The sequence below is a fragment of the Callithrix jacchus genome, chromosome 14, assembly GCF_049354715.1.
Source record: "Callithrix jacchus isolate 240 chromosome 14, calJac240_pri, whole genome shotgun sequence".
Lineage (NCBI taxonomy): Eukaryota > Metazoa > Chordata > Mammalia > Primates > Cebidae > Callithrix > Callithrix jacchus.
The window spans coordinates 66,290,757-66,305,626 of NC_133515.1; positions in this window are offsets into that span (position 1 = coordinate 66,290,757).

Below are 14,870 nucleotides of genomic sequence, written 5' to 3' on the forward strand. Positions count from 1 at the left end.
TCAAGAACAGTGTGGAACTTCCCTTGGTCATACAAACAATGATCAGTAGAGTTACATGTTTACTACATTGGCTATGAGATACGTTTTCCATGTTTGCATACACTTGAAAATCCAGAGCTTCTTTCAAGTTTCAGAGCTCTCTCCACATCCTTTAAATCATGCATTCTACTTCACGACAACTTGCTGAATGTGGCAGCTTCTACAGTGATATTGGAAGACCAGCGAGCCCCACCAGCACTTCCCCAAACAGTCACTAAAATAACTAAGCAAATATTTTCTCTGGCCTGGTTTTACAGTCCCTATGGCTGGTTACCAAACTTGATTACTGGGCTAACAAACAACTAAGAATGTATATATAGATGGATGTAGGGGAAGATTTAAGGAAGGCACCAGGTGGGCCTTTTATTATGACATACTGTCCTTGTTTTTTTTTTTTTTTTTAATTCAGTGAAAAAATGCATGTCACTCTGCCTTAAATTGAAAAGAAAAAGGGAGAAGGGCAGGCAAGGAAGAAAAGAACTTTCCTTTACATGATTTTCTCTTGATCAGTTAGCTCGAAATAAGTGTTCACTGAGGCAAAAGTCTGAACAAAATTTGATGATTTGCAACTTTGAGGAGTCCTACTAAAAATAGGAATTCAGTACTTTGTAGTTTTGCAACTCACTTTTTTTTTTGTTTTGGCTTTGCTCCAGTGCGTTTCCTATCTCAGTCACAGCAACACAGAAGACCGATGGAACAAGCACAGAGTCCTGACGTACCTTGTGGAAAGTCACATGGCGGCACAGCAGAACCAAAACCAGGACCTCCACTTCTACTGCAGATTGTACTTTCCCTAGGTTAGACTAAGTACCCCTCTGTGGGAAACTCTTTACTCTTTAGCTTAAAAAGAAGAAGAATGAGTTCTAGACCGGGGTGAGATGCCAAAGCAAACCTAATATTTCTCAGCAGTTGTTTGAACTTGTACCTTCTCAAAAACGTAGTGTTGGAGTTGTTTGAAGGGGAATAGGGGATTAGGGTGGGGACTGATATAAGTATCCAGGGGTTAATTTTTTTTGCTCACAAAATCAAAGGCAGAGTCTCAGGGAGTGGGTGGGAAGCAGACACAGTAACATTTTATGGCTCATACCTCATCTCTTACCATTTCTCCCCTTCTATCTTTGCTTCATTCTTGTTTATTCCCTTCTCTCAAAACTGTTTTTTTTTTTTCTGCCTCCTTATTTAATGGCAGGAAATAGCCACATATAGCACTCATATTTATATAAATTAGCATACTAGATTTTTTTAAATTTATAACTTTTTATCGTGGACAGTTTTAAAAGACGTGCAAAAATAAAAATGAGTATAGTGAATTCCATGTACCCGTTACCCAGTCTCAACTGTTCCCAACTTCAGGTCTATAACTCCATCCGTGTTCTCTCACTTCACTTGATTAATCTGAAATAAATCTCAGACGTTATATTATTTTATGCTTACATCTCTAAGAGAAAAGAGCTCCCCCCCTCTGTTTTTTTTTTGATGGAAGTCTGCCTCTTTTGCCCAGGCTGGAGTGCAGTGGCACAATCTCAGCTCACCGCAGTCTCTGCCTCCTGAATATCTGGGATTACAGGTGCCCACCACCACGCCTGGCTAAGTTTTGTATTTTTAGTAGAGACGGGTTCACCACGTTGGTCAGGTTGGTCTCAAACTCCTGATCTCAAGTGATCAGCCCTCCTCTGCCTCCCAAAGAGTTGGGATTACAGGCATGAGCCATTGCACCAAGTCTGAGCTCCCCGTTTTTTACATAATTATTAACTAAAGTGCATACTTTATTCATATTCCCTAAGGCGTTTTTGATGTTTTTTTCTGACTTTTTTTTTCTCTTCTTGGCCGTGACAGTTTCTCAGACTTTCCTTGTTTTTGCTGACCTGGATAGTGTTTAGGAATACCGGTCAGGTATTTTGTACAGTATGCCTCAATTGGAATCTGGCTGTTTTCATATGATTACTGGGGTTGAATATTTGGGAGGAAAAACAGATAAAGTGTCATATTCTTTTTTGTTTGTTTTTTATTTTACTGTCACTCTCAGGATATATAGTATCATTTTCTTTTTTTTTTTTTTTTTTTTTTGAGACGGAGTTTGGCTCTTGTTATCCAGGTGGGAGTGCAATGGCGCGATCTCGGCTCACCGCAACCTCCGCCTCCTGGGTTCGGGCAATTCTCCTACCTCAGCCTCCTGGCATCTGGGATTACAGGCACGTGCCACCATGCCCAGCTAAGTTTTTGTATTTTTAGTAGAGACGCGGCTTCACCATGTACTTCGTGATCCACCCGCCTCGGCCTCCCAAAGTGCTGGGATTACAGGCGTGAGCCACTGCGCCCGGCCCTCATTTTCAATATATCATATTAAGGGCACATACTAGCAATGTGTTAATCTTGATAATCTTGATAACCTACGTGAATGTTGTCACAATCAAAATGGAGTCACTAGTGCTTAAAAACAAAAACAAAAAACCTTAACAAAAAGAGACAGAGGAGGCCTTCAAAAGAGGGTTCCCACACTTGTATACCTGGTAGCAAAAAAGGCTCTGGAAAACCGTGCCTTACACAAATGCCATTGCAACCTTAAACAAAAAATATTTCTAGGGGGACAGCTGCCCAGCAACTGCCTGCCCAACCCTGGACTGGCGTTATCCTTGTCATCGATCTTTGTAACCAAAGATAATTTTTTGGAAACAACTGTGTAATCCTTCTCATTTTTTTTCTTTTAAAAACCTTTGTCTTCCTTTACCTCCCTGAACACACACATAGGTAACTATGGCATTCATATGCATTCCCACTGCAATGTTCTATTCCCAAATTAATAGCGTTTTCTTCTGGAGAGCCTCTCTGTTATTTAGTTCAACACCTAACGGATATTAAACTTGATAACCTATTAAAATTGGATTTTAAAGAGTTCTGTTTTCTTAAGCCTTAAGAAAATGAGGCCTTCCCTTTTTCCGTTGTTCAGTCTTTAAACTCTGATTTTGTCTTTTCTATATACTGGGTGTAAAACAAATATGTGTATGGAGCAGCAATGAGTGACCAGATCAGATATAGGAGACAGAATGTATTAGATTAAATTTGGCCCTTGAGGGTGGGGAGGTGGGGACTAGTCCTCAGTTTGTATGTGTATGTGGAAGGGGGTTCAAATGTGTATGTTAAAATATGTAACATAAATTTTCCCATTTTAACAATTTTTAAGTAGATGGTTTCATAGCATTAAGTACATTCATATTGTCCAATCTCCACCATCCATTCAGAACTTTGTTTTCTGAGATGAAGTCTTGCTCTGTAGCCCAGGCTGGAGTGCAGTGGCATGATCTCTGCTTACTGCAACCTCTGCTTCCCAGGTTCAAGTGATTCTCCTGCCTCAGCCTTCCAGATAGCTGAGATTACAGGCGCCAACCACCACACCCGGCCAATTTTTGTATTTTTAGTTGAGACCGGGTTTGACCATGTTGGTCAGGCTAGTCTCGAACTCCTAACCTTGTGATCTGCCTGCTTTGGCCTCCCAAAGTGTTGAGATTACACATGTGAGCCACCATGCCTGGCCTCATCCAGAACTTCTTTTATCTTCCCAAACTGAAACTCCATATCCCTGAAATGATAACTCGTCATCCTCCTGCCCCTTGCCCCTGGCAACCACTCTTCTACTTTCTGTCTCTATGAATTTCACTATTCTAGGACCTCAAATAAGTGAACTTATATAATGGTTGTCCTTTTGTGTCTGGCTTATTTCACTGAGTATATTGTCTTTAAAGTTCAGCTATGTCGTAGCATGTGTTAGAATACCTTTCCTTTTTAAAGATGAATAATATTCCGTTGTATGTATATACATATTTGTTTATCCATTCGTCAATTGATGAACATTTGGGTTTTTTCCAACTTGTGAATATTGGGAATAACGCTTTTATGAATATGTGTGCACAAATATTTGTTCAAGTTCCTGTGTTCAATTGTTTTGTGGATATATCCAGAAGTGAAATTGCAGAATTATATAATAATTTTATGTTTTTTTATTATTATTATTTTGAGGAACCCTCATGCTGTTTCCCACAGTGGCTGCATTCTTTTACATTCCCACCAGAAGTTACAAGGGTTCCAATTTCTCCACATCCTTACTAACACTTGTTACTTTCTTTTATTATCTTTTTTGTTGTTACTGTTTAAGTAATAGCCAACCAACTGGACAAGAAGTGCTTTCTCACTATGGTTTTGATGTGCATTTCCTTAATGATTAGTGATACTGAACACACGTTTTAATTTTTTTTTTTTTTTTTTTTTTTTTTTTTGAGACGGAGTTTTGCTCTTGTTACCCAGGCTGGAGTGCAATGGCGCAATCTCGGCTCACTGCAACCTCCGCCTCCTGGGTTCAGACATTTCTCCTGCCTCAGCCTCCTGAGTAGCTGGGATTACAGGCACATGCCACCATGCCCAGCTAAGTTTTTGTATTTTTAGTAGAGACGGGGTTTTACCATGTTGACCAGGATGGTCTCGATACCTTGACCTTGTGATCCACCTGCCTCGGCCTCCCAAAGTGCTGGGATTACAGGCTTGAGCCACCGTGCCTGCTAATGGGTGAGAAGTGCTTTCTCATTGTGATTTTGATTTGCATTTCCCTGAAAATTAGTAATATTGAACATGCTTTATGTCAACTTTTATTTTGTATTCAGGACATACATGTGCAAGTTTGTTACTAGGGTATATTGTGTGATGCTGAGGATGGAGGTATGATTGAATCTGTCACCCAGCAGAGTACCCAGTAGGTAGTTTTTCGACCCTTGTCCCCCTTCTTTCCTCCCCAGTGTTATAGTCCCCAGCCTGTATTGTTCTCATCTTCATGTCCATGTGTACCCAGTGTTTAGCTCCCACTTACAAATGAGAACGTGTGCTATATGGTTTTCTATTTCTGCTTTAATTCACTTAAGACAATGGCCTCCAGCTGCATGTGTGCTGCTACAAAGGATAAGATTTTATTTCTTTTTATGGCTGTGTAATATTCCATGGTGTATCTGTACCACATTGTCTTTATCCAGCCCACCACTGATGGGCACCTGGGTTGATTCCATTTCGTTTCCATTGTGAATAATGCTGTGATGAACATATTAGTGCATATATTGAACATACTTTCATGTGCATGTTTATGTCTTCAGGTTTGTTTTCTGATTTTTAAAAATGTGTATAAATTTAAGGGGTATGAGTGAAATTTTGTTAGATGGATATACTGTGTAGTGGCAAAGCCTGGGCTTTCAGTGTATCTGTCACCCGAATAACATACCTTGTACCCACTAAGCAACTTCTCATCACCCACCCACTTGTGTTCTTCAGTTTTTAAAGATGCACTACAATTGTCCACGATTTATTTTCTTACTCTACTACAAATGTCACTGTTTTATCCCTTGCCAGTATCACATGAAGAGGCAGAGTGAGAGCACAGGTCTTTTGGTCTCTATAAGTAAACTTTTGGGTGCTGAGCGGTATGCCTTACTCCACAGCTCTACAAATGGCAGCAATCATGAGCCTCATCTGCGGTGGCTGGTCTACTTAGAAATGGCCTTCTAACCATTCTCCCTGACTCCAGTCCATCCTCTTTCTTGCCACAGGTAGACGCTTCATAGATTAAAAACAAGTTTCTATTCCCAGGGAAAGGACCCGAATTTTTGGGCCCTACACTGTGTCCTGCACTCAGTTTCAATAGTTCTGATTTTCAACAAGCTTCTCCAGCACCCGTGTCTTTACGCACCCTCTCCTCGCTGCTCCCCATCACCTCTGTGACTGCTTCTCAAACATTACCTCCTCCCCTTTTTTGGATGTCCTTTAGCACTTTTAAAATTTGGACCATTATTGACATTTAAGTGCCTATTATACCAGGTTTAGTCATGTGCCCTCAACTAAACTTCAAGATCCTTAGCATGAGGTTTTTTTTTGTTTTTGTTTTTTGTTTCTTTTTTGAGACAATCTTGCTGTGTTGACTAGGCTTGAGTGCAGTGGTGTGATCTCAGCTCACTGTAGCCTTGACGGCCCAGGCTCCAGCGATCCTTCCACCTTAGCCTCCTGTGTAGCTGGGACTACAGTCATGTGTCACCATGCCTGGCTGGTGACACCAGCTATCAGCTGTCACCATGCCTGGCTATTTTTTTTTTTTTTTTTTGTCTTTGTTTTTGTACAGTTGAGGCCTCACTGTGTTGCCTCATGCTGGTCTCAAACTCTTGGGCTTGAGCCATCCTCCCACCTTGGCCTCCCAGGTGGGATTACAGGTGTGAGCCACAGTGCTGGTCTAGGTCTGTGTCTTAGTTAGCCCTGTATATTCAGGGATGCCTGAGTAAGCCCCCAGTTGTGCCTGCAGCATCTGGAAGAGTGCAGGGCAGTCCATCATCTGAAAGAAAGCAGTCACATGACACTCCCACAAACACAGAGTGGTTTTCTACTTTTCCCATTGTGTTTCTGCCCACTTCTGGATAGGTTTGCAGTTTCACCTTCTCCCTCGGATCTCTCTTCCCTTCATCTCCTTCCTCTGTGGTCCCTCCGCCATACTTTCATGCCTTTCAATTCCCAAGGTTCTTGGTTTCTCTTGAAGGTCCTTCCAGAGTACAGTGTGTGCAGAGCCAGCTAGAGATATCTGTCAGCACCCCTGTGTTAGGAAGAATAATGGCTTTCCAAAGATAGCCACATTCTAGTCCCTAGAACCTAAAAATGTTTTAGGTTACATGGCAAAAGGGAATTTAGTTTGTACATGGAGTTAAAGTTGCTAATCAACTCTCCCAATCGAAAACCAAAGAGATGGCAATGGGAAAGGACTTGACTAATGCTGCTAATTTTTGTACCAACGTTGAAGATGGAGTAAGGAGGAGTAAGGAGGACACAAGCCGAGGAATGTGGGTGGCTTCTAGAAGCTGATAAAGGTGAGGAAAAGGATTCTTCCTCAGAGCCTTCAACATAGCCCGGCAGACACATTAATTTTAGCCCAGTGAGAACCTTTCTGACTTCTGACCTTCAGAACTGGGAGATAATAAACTTGTATTGCTTTAAAACACTAAGTTTGGGGTAATTTGTTACAGTAATAGAAGGAAACTAAATAACCCCAACAGATGAGAGGAGGAAATAACCTGTATTACTCTATCCAGCTTCTCTCTTCTACCATGCCCTAAGGCCACTGACCATCCCCACTCAGAGTGTCAACCCAGTCACGCTGTTGCAAGTCCCCAGCTCCATGAGTATATTACGGTGGCTATCTGGTAATACGGCATGAGTGTAAGCAGTGGTGTGCTGCAGCGGGCTCATACTGGCTCTCAAGAGCTAATTGTTAAATTTTCAGAAATTGTACCAGCCACTTGATAAACATAGCCATCATTAAAAATTAAATTATATAAACTTACAACTAAATAAGGCATATTACAAAGATAATAAATACTCAAAGCTCATCTCTTCCTTACTTTACTCTCTTTAATCCTTATCTATGCTTGCAAAGTTATTTACTTATATTGCATCTGCATAGTGGAAATATTGCATAATGGTGTGCTATGCATATCTTTGCAACTCTGCATTCAGTGACATTATTTTGGCAGCTTGAAATGGGCTGTGGTGGGAGTATTGGCACCTTGGAAATAGAAAAATGCTACCAGTCAAATCTTCTTCCTTCCCCCATCAGGAGCTGGTTATGTATTTGTCACCTACGTATAGGACAGGTGGTATCTGATCAACAGCTGTGTTACCAACAGCTTCAGGGTGTTGTACATATCACAACAAAGACCATAAATATTTGGCCAAAGGAAGTCCCAGGAACCAGTGAGACGAAATTCATCTACTAGGCCCCTTGAGGCTTCACAGTGTCTGGGTCTAATTCATCTTTTTTTTCCCAGTGAAGTGAGTGCTCAATAAATGTCAACTAAATAAAATGAATCCATGATTTCCTCAAGGGGAAAAGTTAAATCTAACTTGACTAAAGCCTTCTAGATTGCACAATCACTGGCACTTTTCTTTTCTCTGTAACTGTTATCATAAACATTAACTCCATTTAATTATTAATTAATTTAAATCAATAAGAAATGTTCCCTAAATGTTAGGAGTTATTATCATTACAATTATAACTGTTTAGCCCAGAGTGGATCCAAGTCCCTTGATATGTCAGTGTTTTTCTATATGTATCTTTTTTCTAAAGCAAGATGAGGGAGCTCTCATATTTATATTTTGAATAATATTTCATTATGAGAGCTTTTCTTGTCTTAGCTTTCAGAAAGTTTCTAACAATCAATAAGCCAGGTTAAAAATTTTCATAACAACTAAAATTGCTAGTAAATTTAAACTGCTGGTGGTACACACCTGTAGCAATTAAAGACAAATAGTTACACATTTTCCTGCCTTTGCCAAATGACAATGAGGGAAAGTTGATAAAGAAGCTTCTTTACGGAATTCCAGATAATAAATGTGGAGGGAGGACAGAATTTTAAAAACTGCTATTTTGTAATTTTTAACAAAGAAATTGATTCAAAGCAAAGATCATCTGAAGCCAGTCGATGAGAGGTTGATGGAGGATACAGTGGGGAATCAGGCTTCCATTCCTTAGATCTACTCATCAGTCATATTAACTGCAAGTGGGGCAAGCATGCCATTTACATGCTTTCTGATGAGATGCAGGATAAACTATATAGCATCGCTTCTGAGTCATTCCTGCCAGTGACTAACATGCATCTCCTACAAGTTTTATTTTATTTTATTTATTTTGTTTAGATAGAGTCTCACTCCATCACGCAGGCTAGAATGTGGTGGTGCAATGTCAGCTCACTACAACCTCTGCCTTCGTCCTCCAGGTTTTAGATCCAACTTCCTGTTTATAAAAACTCCCAACATTTTCTTTCAGAATTTTGACTGGGCTCAGTAGCTCATGCCTGTAATCCAGGACTTCTAGAGGCTGAGGCAGGAGGATTGCTTGAGGCCAGAAGTTCAGGACTAGCCTAGACAACATAGCAAGACCCCATCTCTAAAAAAAAAAAAAAACCTTTTTCTAAAACTTAGCTGGGCATGGTGGCAGACACTTGTAGTTCTAACTACTCAGGAGGCTACGGTAGGAGGATGGCTTGAGCTTAGGAGTTTAAACCTGCAGTAAACTATGATTGTACCACTGCATTCCAGTATGGGTGACAGAGTGAGATCATGTCTCAAAAAAAAAAAAAAAAAAAAATCTAGGGATCAGAGGAGGGACCAGGTAAGGGATACCAAAAGGGAGCTGATGGACATGTGCAGAATGTTGAACTATTGGACAACTGAACAAAAAGAGAGACCAAGAGGTGCTTTAGATGAGAAGAGACAAGGCTTTCTCACAAAGCTAAACATAAGTATACACTCTGAAAACATATGTCCATACAAAGATTTATGCAAACATATTTATAGCAGCTTTATTCATAATAGCCCAAGTTGGAAACAATCCAGATGTTCAGTGAGAAGAATATGCATAAACAAATTGTAGTGAATGCACACAGTGGCATGCAACTCAGCGACAACACGGATGGACCTCAAGAATCTCATGTTGAGCACAAAAAGCCGTACTCAAAAAGACTACATACTGCAAGCATGCACTTTATATAGCATTCTAGAACACATAAAACTTATCCATCGTGAAAGAAATCAGAGAAGTGGTTGGGGGTGAGGACAGAGATGGCTGCCAATGCACAGGTGGTAACTTTCTGAAGTGATGGGAATGTTCTCCACCTTGATGAGGGCGTGGGATTCCAGGTGTGTGCATTTGTCAGCACTCATTGAATTGTATGCTTAGTACCTGGACATTTCACTATATGTAAGGATAAGTCAATTAAGAGGGGTGGAGAGGAAGAACAAGGAATGGGAGGTGGAGAGACAGAGAGAGAGAGAGAGAGAGAGAAACTTAAACCTAACAACCAGACAACTGCAGTAAGTTTTCAAAAACATCTACATGTAGACTCTTTGTATGGTCATTGAGATCACAGGTGTCCAATCTTTTGGCTTCCCTGAACCACATTGGAAGAAGAAGAATTGTCCTTTACCACACATAAAATACACTAATACTAGCGATAGCTGATAAGCTGATAAAAGAAAAATCACACCAAAAAAAAAATCATGATGTTTTAAGAAAGTTTAAGAATTTGTGTTGGGTTACATTCAATGCCGTCCTGAGCTACATGTGGCTCGTGGGCCACGGGTTGGACAAGCTTGGTTTAGATGACGCCAAGGAATTATAAATTTTTTAAATGAAATAATGGCATGTGGCTATGTAAGAAAATGCCGGCCAGGTGTGGTGGTTCACGCCTGTAATCCTAGCACTTTGGGAGGCAGAGGTTAGTAGGTCACTTGAGATCAGGAGTTCCAGACCAGCCTGACCAACATGAAGAAACTCCATCTCTACTAAAATACAAAAATTAGCTGGGCATGTTGTTGTGCACCTGTAGTCCCAGCTACCTGGGAGACTGAGGTGGGAGAATCAGTTGAACCTGGGAGGTGGAGGTTGCAGTGAGCCTAAATTCCAGCCTGGGTGGAATTTAGAGACAGAGTGAGACTCTGTCTCAAAAAAAAAAAAAAACAAAAAAGAGGCCTGGCATGGTGGCTCACGCCTGTAATCCCAATACTTTGGGAGGCCAAGGCGGGCGATCACCTGAGGTCGGGAGTTCGAGACCAGCCTGACCAACATGGAGAAACACCGTCTCTACTAAAAATACAAAACTAGCCGAGTGTGGTGGTGCATGCCTGTAATCCCAACTACTTGGGAGGCTAAGGCAGGAGAATCGCTTGAACCTGGGAGGCAGAGTTTGCTGAGCCGAGATCTCACCATTGCACTCCAGCCCAGGCAACGAGAGCGAAACTCCGTCTCAAAAGAAAAAAAAAAAGGAAAGAAAGAAGGAGATAAAAGAAAATGCCCACAGTTTTCAGCAATGCATACGGCAGCATTTTGAGTAAAGTGACGTGATATCTAGGTTACAATACTTAAAGGGGACAAATAGCCGTAAAAAATAAAAACGGATACATAAAGCAAGAGTGACAAAAACTTGATTCCAGAACTTGGGTGGTAGGTATATGGGGATTTATAGTTCTTTCCTCTGTTTTGTATATATGTGAAAATTTTCAAAATAAAAAGGTTGGCTGCCTTTGGTAAACAAAGAGGGGCTATAATACCCACAAATGTCAGAACAGAAAGTATATGAGCGCTCTCAAAGTCACCTCTCTTATCAGACCAGAGACCAACTCTCCCTGCTTTCTCCCTGCCTTGGCTGATGGTTTACCTTTTATTAAAATTCTCACATTCCAAGACCTTGATTACTAATGGTTATATTAATCACTCTTATTTCATATCTCAATCAACAAATCAATATTTATTGAGTATTGACCATGACTGTGCCGCTGAGAACATCCGGAAACCTCCTCCTCCTTCCGTTCTCTGTTCGACCCACAGGAGTCGCTCGCCAGAACGGTCCTTTCTGCCTGGTAGAACATCGTATCCCCACCAGGGGGCGCGCCCTCCCTGAATTTGCTCCGCGGCTGCTTCAGGAAAGATAAAATCAGCCCCGCAGTCTGAGTAACTGGTTACCGGGGTTTCGGCGCGCCCAGGACCGGTGTTTGTCATCGTTCAGGCACGTCTCTGGTGACTTCATTCCACTATACCCGAGTCTTTTTGGGGAAACTATTCCTGTTTGAGCAGAACAGGTAAGGCAATTCGTAACTGGAAGATGACTACGCGGCTTCTATAGGACATCCTGTGTTGGGACATCCTGACTCCCCCTGGGGCTTAGCTTTGGGTGTGGACCCTCCGTCCTCACTTGGTGGCTGGGAAAGGAGTCGAGTCACCCTTCTTTGCAGGGGCACAGCCCCTTCTTTGTCCTGGGTAGGTCTGGCTGGCAGATCAGGAGTGAGCTGGCCCGTGTGGACAGGGGCGTCACTAGGGACAGACGACGGGCCTCGACCTTCAGAAGCCTCAGTGGCGGGGAAGACCCCGAGGATGGAGGGACCGCTCTAAACTGCCATGCGCTCTGCAGGCCCGGGCGCCCACTCTCCTTCACACCCCTGGGCCTCCCGTTCCCTCCGGCCACGCACTGAGTGCCTGCTGGGCTCCAGGCCACCTTCCTGCTCCGTGAGCCAGGCCTTCAGAGGACACAGGGCTTGAGGGGGACCATGAGAGAGGGAGGGTTTCTTTCAGTTGCAGATCTGATCCTGCTACTTCCCGCTCAAGACAATCCTTTAGAGGGGGCAGCTTCGGATGGCTCCCTGTGGCCTCCAATAAAAAGCAGAAGCCCTGGCCGGGTGTGGTGGGTGGCTCACGCCTGTAATCCCAGCACTTTGGAAGGCCAAGGCGGCCAGATCATGAGGTCAGGAGATACAGACCATTCTGGCTAATACAGTGAAACCTTGTCTCTACTAAAAATACAAAAATTAGCCGGGGTGGTGGTGTGCCCGTAGTCCCAACTACTTGGGAGACTGAGGCAGGAGAATCTCTTGAACCCAGGAGGTGGAGGTTGAAGTTAGCCGAGCTCCTGCCATTGCACTCCAGCCTGGGCAACAAATCGAGACTTTGTCTCAAAGTCTTAAAAAAAAAAAAAGAGAGAGAGAGAGAAAAGAAAATCATTATGGTGCAGCTTCAGGTACAAAGAGGACTCTGATAACATAGAGGGGCAAGAGTCTGCTGGACCTTCTGGGGATGGAGAGGAGGAAGATGCTAAGTTTAGGGAAGGTTTATAGAGGAGGTGGGATTTGAAGTTCGGGTTAGCCAGTCAGCCAGTAAATGCTTACCGAGTGACTTCTATGTGCCAGGCACTGTTACAGGTAATGGAATGCATTAGGGAAGAAAACAGGTGCTGCCCTCACGGAGCTGGCATTCTAGTGGGGTGGGGGTGAGGGGTGCCACAGAGCATAAATACTAATAAAAAATAGAATAAGTAAGTAAGAGCATCCTATAGCGGATTAGAATGCTGCAGGGAAAATAGAATGGTGTAGGGAGGTCAGGAGGGTTGGAGAGGGAGTTAGCATTTTGGGGGAGGTGGTCAGGTAAGCCTCATGGAGAAGGTGACATTTGAGCAAGAACTTTCCAGAAGAGAAAAAATAAGCAGAGCCTAGCTATGGTTATCAAGGGGAAGTGATACAGACACAGGGAGCAGCCAGGGCAGAAATCCCTGAGGCCAGAATTTGCTGGCATGTTTGAAGAACAGCAAGAAGGTCAGTGTGGCTGGAGCAGAGGGTAGGGAAGGAGGAGATAAGGTCAGACTGCAGAAGGCCTTGTGGGTAGTTTTAAAGACTTGGACTTTGACTCTAAGAGAAATGCACCATCATAGGAGCAGTGGTATGCAGGCAAACCAGGTCTCAAAAAAAAAAAAAAAAAAAAAAAAAAGGCCTGATTTGTAGCATTTGCCAATTTCTGTGGTGTAAATCTCCCACCTTGGCCTATTTCAGGCAATCAGTTGACATCCCTGACCACAGAGCAGGGAAGAGATGTGCAGAATTGGCCCTCACTAACCATTGCTTGCCACTCCAGCCCACCCCTGCTTTAGAGAGTTTTGAGCAGAGATACAATGTCATCTGACTGTGTTGAAAGGAGGTCACTCTGGCTGCTATGAGCAGACAGGGGGCTAGGGGAGCAAGGGCAGAAGCAGGGAACATTTAGGAAGCTCTTATAGTGATTCGGGCAAGAGAGGACATACGCAGAGATTAGGTATTCACTACTAATATGGTGACTGAAAGGCAGATTCTAGGTGTCTTATGAAGGCAACATATAGAAACCCACCTGGATGTCTTGCCAGACAGATGTAGGGTTTGAATGAAGGAGAGCAATTCATGGCTGTAAGCTTCGATAGAAGTTTTAGGGGGAATGGGAGGAAAGGCATTCTAGGCACAGGGTACAGCATGTGAAAAGCCGTGTACATAAGCACATATTCTATTTGGGAAAAGAAGTGAGGAGTGTGGCTGTGGAACCAGTTATGTGGGCAGAGGCAATAGACAGGGCTTGAAAAGAGGGTCCTGTTCAGGTGCACCCCAAACAGGAGCCAGAACTTCTAGGCAATTTTGAAGATATTCCTCCTCCAGGGCCAGCAGGAAGAATATCGCTTCCACAAAAGTCTTTTTTTTTTTTTTTTTTTTTTTTTTTTTGAGATAGTGTCTCACTCTGTCACCCAGACTGGAATGCAGTGACACAATCATGGCTCACTGCAGCCTCCACCTCCTGGGCTCAAGTGATCCTCTTGCCTCAGCCTTCTAAGTAGCTGGGATGACAGGCATGCACCACCACATCTGGCTACTTTTTAATTTATTTTTGTGGAGATGGGGTTTTGCCATATTTCCCAGGCTGGTCTTGAACTCCTGAGCTCAAGTGATCTGCCTGCCTCAGCCTCCCAAAGTGCTGGATTACCGGCATGAGCCACCATACCTGACCCCACAAAGTCTTTCTGCACAGCACTTGCAATTGTATTCCAGATGGATCTTGAAGTTCAAACCCCACCTATGCCACAGAATAGTTATTACTTACTCAGAGGCAGTCTTGGGCTGGTTTTCATACTTAGATGTTTTGTTTTCCCAGTTAGCCTGGTAGTGTGTGTTCAGCGGCTGACCTAGCCAGGGCTGAACTCACAGAGGCTCTCAGGGATATTTACTGTATTCAGATGACCCAGGCTCCAAAAAAGCAAAGAAAGTCAGAGTTCATGCTCAGAGTCTGAAGAGGGTATCCATCTGTCTCCACCAAAGATGGAATCCCTGTAAAAGGACCAGAAGAGTGTGTGTGTGTGTGAGTGTGTGTGTGTGTGTGTGTGTGTGTGTGTCTTTGTAGGTATGTGGTATGTCTGTTTTTGAGTATTAAACATGTTAATAACAACTCTCATGTATTAGATGCCTACTGGGCACCAAGAACT